Genomic DNA, 6,000 nt, shown 5'->3' with positions numbered 1-6,000 from the left:
ATATATGAAGAAGAAAGGAAGTACAGTACAGGATATCAACTTGAGAGGGCAAGAGATGGGTCAGGAGGTACATAGTAAAGTTTCCCAGGCAGGTGGTAACACATCACATTTTAGTCTTCAAATGACTTCATTGCCTTCAAAGCCCATTGGAGTTGATTGGATCCAGCCCTTGCCTTGGATGCTCAGTGCTCTGGACTGAACTATCAACTCATGACAGGAGTGGCTCCTTCAAGCAGTGTTCCCACTTCTGGGTCTCTGTGGTTGGCAAGCAGGGATGTCACTTTTTGCAGTGTTCCTGAATTTCTTGACTTCAGCACTTTATTGATATTAGATGTAGGTATTTGCTCCTTATTTCTTCACCCCTTAGTTCCCAGATATACTTTTCCCCAGAATATTTATGGTCATTAACTTTTTAGATAGTGTGTTTCATCAAGCTGCCATAATAATATGATATAATCAGGTTGCATATCATGATTCACCTTTTAGCAAAGAATGATGTAGCTAATGAATCCAAGGGAGGGAGAGGGAGAGAGAGAGAATATACATCAACTACTGTTCAGATATAGTCAACATTGCAGGCCTAGTATCACAAGAAAAGCAAAATAGCTATCTCCCTATCTCTCTCAGATTATTAATCACTCTTAATTAAGCAACATATTGCGTAACACAATTCAGTACAACTAAGCCTAACTGACACCTGGATACAACTGGTAAACAATAAACATATATATGTCCTTTTCAGCAGTGTATGCAATAGGGAGAGTGAAAGAGGGGATCCAAGGGATGCAATCCCTACCAACTTGCCCTCTTTCTTAATGAAACTGATGATATCATCATGCTGTAATTGCAAAGCATGAAATGTAAGTTTGTCAGAAATAAATACTATTTTTTTTAGCATGCTAAAATAAAATCGGCCATTTTATGAAATTAAAATAAATACTATTCTCATATGCAACTGGGGAGGAGGAGAATGATGTCTCATTCATCAGGATATCATTGCACAAACAATGCAAATCATACTTGCATCATTTTGCACAAATGGTGTAGTGACACATTCAGGTCAGTACAGTTTGCATCAAATGCTTCTACCTACACTGCATTTCAATCAGGAAAACATCTTCCAGCTGTGTAAAAGCACCAATTGATTTTTCTTTGTCTTCTAAATAAACAGTCATGTGTTGCACACTTTAAAAAAATGGAAAATACTTTCTATTCTTGTAATTTTCTCTCCTCTATCTTTATATAGTATGAACGGCTGTCTCCCCCAGGTGAGGAACACTCCATTGAGAAAGACAGAAAGGTTATCTTCCCAAATGAGATGGGCTGCTTTAGATCTTTTCAGTCTTGCCATCTTTATTATTTTAAAATTGACTTTACACTGTATCAAACATATTCATTCATAGATCAGATGCAGTCACTGGGAAGTAATAGTTAACAGTTCTAGAAAAAAAATTAAAACAATAGTAATCCCATTTTTTTCAAACTTACTTTATTGTGCTCACAGTGACATCTCCTGGCCATTTGTCAGTACTGGTTTCTATGAAAGTAACAAACTGTACAGCAAATCCTTATTTTAAAGGGCCATTTATGGGACAAGGTTTCTGTTAAATCAAAATGCTCATTAAATGAGAATGTGCATTTGTGCTTATCTGCATCATTTACATAATTACAACATTGACCTAAGTGGCATTATTTGCAATATAATCTTGGATTAATAGACATAATTTATTAAACATAGGTGAAGTCTAAATTGACAAAAACTCTTGTACCTGAAGTGTGCTAAACTGAAATCTGCTAAACTGAAGATTTAATATATTTGTGCAGAATGTCTGAAGGCATGCTTATGTAACAAAGGGGTGGCTCATGAGGAAAAGGAAAATCCATTGGTGCATTTTTTTAAGATCAACCAAATTGACAATAATTAAAAAATTTTTTTCCAGATACTTCAGGTAAGATGGAGTTAAAACTAGGGGGTTGAGGTAGAATGAAAAATCTGTAATTTAACTTAGATGCTGTAAAATGGAAAGTTATAGTTTGGATCAGTCCAGATGTCTCAGCAGAGTATTGTGAGAAAAAAGTCAAGATGTTGGCCAGGAAGGTGTCTTCAAACTCCAGGTGTTTTTATACGCACAATGATACAGTTATGTTTACCATCCTGAATTTTTTGGCCATACCCTGTGAACAACAGATTCAGCCTCAGCAATAGCAATAGCACTCAGACTTCTATACTGTTTCATAGAGCTCAAAGTGGTTTACAGAGTCAGCATATTGCCCCCAACAATCTGGGTCCTTATTTTACTGACCTTGGAAGGGTGGAAGGCTGAGTCAACCTTGAGCCACTCAGAACTGAACTCCTGAAGTGAGCAGTGTTAGCTTGCAGTAGTGCATTCTAACCACTGTGCAACCATGGCTCTTAAAACAGAATGAATTGATCACCAGGTAGCAACATCTGGCTGACTATTCTAGGCTCAGAAGCTAAGCAAGGTCAGACCTGATTAGTCAAATCTCTAAGGACTCTCTGAGCTATTGGCTGTACTAGAAGGTCAAAAGGGCATTCCAGAAAAAAGAAGGACAAAGCACTTCTGTGTTGAAAACTGAAGGGCACCTGATAAATTACTGAGTTAATCAGGGAGAAAAGTGGGTCCCATTTAAGTAGTTGTTCATTAGTCTGACAATCTTTATAGAGATAGGTTTCTCCTGACAGAATATGTATCTAGTTAAATATATATACTCTCTGTGCGTGTATAAATATGTGGTCTTATTTAGAAAAAAATTAAAATAGTATTTAATATTTAATATTTCTACAGAATGCTGGTTATTCAGATCAAGGTAATCAATTAGGACAAACACTATTAATCCAGGTAAGAAATGGTGATTAGAAATGCATAAACATATCCTTAATAGTTTTTCTATTTCTTTTCCAGGATTTTACTTTGTAATTGAAGGAATTGTATTTTTATATTGTATTACTTTATATTCCTTAAAATATAGAACATAATTATGGTATCGTCCTTTTACAAAGAAGAATGATTATAGTAAAATTTCCAGGGTGCTATGGTCTTTTTAATGCATAGCTGCTGTTATACAATTGTTTCTTTGCAGATGAAAGAAAACCTTCTGCTTTATTGTTTGTAGAACTAGGGGTAATTTAATTGCCTTGAGAGTATATAGCTTTTATTTTTTCATTTTATTGTCTATTTATGGAATTCTGGTCATTGACTGCAATAAAGTTTTGTGTGCTTGTATAAATAGAACAAATTTCTAAATAGCCCTCTGGCTTGAGAATGCAGGAAGTAGACTACACTGAAATGGGAAAGAGAGTTAAGGTCTTTTAGATCAGTGACAGAGAATGGGGCCCTTTCTGCTTTTAACATAAATCTTTTTGCAAATATAAGAGCAGACGGGGTTTGTTGTTCTTGTCTGATGGTTTCTATACCACTGCTTAAGTAGTAGAAAATAACAAGAACATCTAATAAAAATTTCAGTTTTTTCAAAACCGAATATATGAGATAATTCCTAGCCTGAAGGGAGCCACCTTATGTTGTTAAAACTACAGAACAAGCTACAGTAGAGCTCAACTGCTGCTTAATACCTATTGTGCGGCATCTGATGCTCCTTTCCAAGTAGTGGTTGTGGGTGCTGCGTAAAATCATAGCTAAAAAGGAAAAAAAAACCTGTGGTTGTTCTCCAGATACACTGTCTCTGAATGAAGCAACTAGAAGCGTGTATTTACCTACATACTGACTCTGCATTCCGAAACTGGCTGTCTCTTCAGCTAGAAATTTGGCCTTGGAAAGAAAGCAATACATATAGTCATTAAATTAGTTTTCCCCAGTTTGAAGCCCACCAGATTATGGACTTTACCATCCATTATTTTAATGTAATATGATTAATGGATGTACAGACTAAGATGATGGGCAATGAAATTCAACACCTCTGGAGAGTACCACATTGCAAAAAGCTGTGCTAAATACTTATTTTGAATTACAACCATTTTTGACACCAGAGAATTACAGCAGAAAAATTTCTCTCTGCTTAGTTTCTCATTAGTGTTGAGTCCTAGTGGCTATCTGGATTAGTCTCTGCGGTTTCATTGGCAATATTTTAGAAGTGGTTTGTCAGTGCCTCCTTACTAGGGCTAAGACAGTGATTGGCCTAAAGTCACCCAATTTGCAGCATGTTTAAAATGGGATTAGAACTCATGGACTGCTAGTTTCTAGCCTGATGCCTTAACCATTATACAAAACTGCTTCTTGTTGCTTCTTAGATACTAATTACTGTACAGTATTTGTATTTTAGGGAATAAGAAGAGGTGAAGGGAATGGAAAGAGAATAACTGCAAAACAACAGATGAAGAAAACACTTCTCCTTTTTCCTCTTTCCACTGCCTTTTTCCAATAAAGGCTGTAATAAGTTTCAGCTTTCTCACAAGTTGATTTAATGTGATTTCCTTTCAGCTGAACATAACTGTAGGTAGACCTTTAAATGAAACAAGCCACACTAATACTTGGGAATGGGGATATGCCAGAAACACTGCTAACATTTTACACCTCCAGTATTTAGTCCATATAAGTTCCTCTAGTTTCAATCTTCACTTCTGTTAATTGCAGAAAAACTTGATGCTGGTGCCACAGGGCATGTTGCTGTTTTTAAAAGCAAGCAGTGTCCTCTCCTGCAGGTATCATTAGTGACATACAGGAAATCATAATCAGACAAGAATCCTGAAAAATCTAGTTTTTTTCTCTTAACCCTTCCCCTTTCTTTTAGTTGCCAAAAATCAGATAAGGTTGAATAAGCAAGCAAAAACCAGCCAACCACAGTTTAACTTCCCTTATCAGATTGCCTTGGTTCAAGAGCGCCTTCCCAATCCCAGGAGGAACCATTCACAAATCAGGCCCTTGCTGAATGAAAAGAAAAAACTGGTTATCCCGCCCCCCCAACCAGCTCAACAATCCTAGCTCTGTTATGAAGGCTGTTCTAGCATTGAAGAAGAACTGATGGTCATGAGAAATAACTTATGAGCATAGTTCTATCTAAAGCACTTTGGATCAAGCTAGTGCATCTACATATTTTCTTTCCTTGTTTGATGTTCTTTATAATATAATTATGCTAGAGAAGCTTTCACCAACCTAGTGCTTATTTAGGATCTCAAGTCCCATAATTCCCAGCAAACATGCTGGACAACTACAACAAAGAAGCCAGATTGACTGAATTTCCTTAAGTGTGGGAATGTGTGGATGCCTAAAGGCCCACAGCATAATATTTTGAAGCCTTTTCATAATGAGAGCTGATATTGCTAATTTACCAGAAGAATATTAGGTTGAAGTTTTACAAAAAACATGTTAAGAACTGCAATGAAACTGTTTTAAGTGTACAGTAAAATATATTTTAAAATGTAATCATACAAATGAGAAAATAGAGGTGCCAATGCAATAAGCTTGCCTTTTTTAATGCACAGACTACAAAGCCAATGGCTGACTATCCATTTTAATGTATTCCATACCACACAATGAATAAACTGGAAATAGCAAATTTGTCATTTTAACATTTGGATTGGAGAGGTCATGCAAACAAGAGAAATTAAAGGAAAAAAATGAGTTCTCTTACGTTTAGTCAGGGTTTGAAGTCCTAAGCTCTGAATCAAATTTAACAGAATACAATTTGTGCATTGACATAATATGCAGTATCAAAGTTTTAGGATTTTATGGCTGATATACCAAGGCAATAAACAAAACACACTTAATATATATTGTATGAACTCAGCCATTTCTTCTGTGTAAATGTTTTAAAGTGCTTCAATTAGAATGTGTCAATTTAAAATTCTCTACATCCTATATGCTCTCTACTTTAAAATTAATTCCTTGCCTAATTACATGTAATAACTGTATTCTCCATACTTTAGTTTCCAGTCTTCACAGTACAGATACCTTCAGAAATCACACCCAGCATTATTCATTACAAATGGTAGAAACAAAACAAAACAAAACAACATTATTTGGG

At 35.7% G+C, this 6,000-nt stretch overlaps 1 protein-coding gene across 1 annotated transcript in view; it reads left to right on the top strand.

The window, feature by feature from the left end:
- Nucleotides 1-2,805: 2,805 nt before the first annotated feature.
- SEC16B (SEC16 homolog B, endoplasmic reticulum export factor) overlaps nucleotides 2,806-6,000 on the top strand; it is an 84,679-nt gene continuing 81,484 nt past the window's right edge. The window contains exon 1 of the mRNA XM_058177230.1: nucleotides 2,806-2,861. The gene's annotated coding sequence lies outside the window, so the exon portion shown is untranslated. The remainder of the gene's footprint in view (nucleotides 2,862-6,000) is intronic.

Source organism: Ahaetulla prasina, chromosome 3, assembly GCF_028640845.1.
Source record: "Ahaetulla prasina isolate Xishuangbanna chromosome 3, ASM2864084v1, whole genome shotgun sequence".
Taxonomy (NCBI): domain Eukaryota; kingdom Metazoa; phylum Chordata; class Lepidosauria; order Squamata; family Colubridae; genus Ahaetulla; species Ahaetulla prasina.
This window is presented reverse-complemented; position numbering and strand designations above follow the sequence as displayed.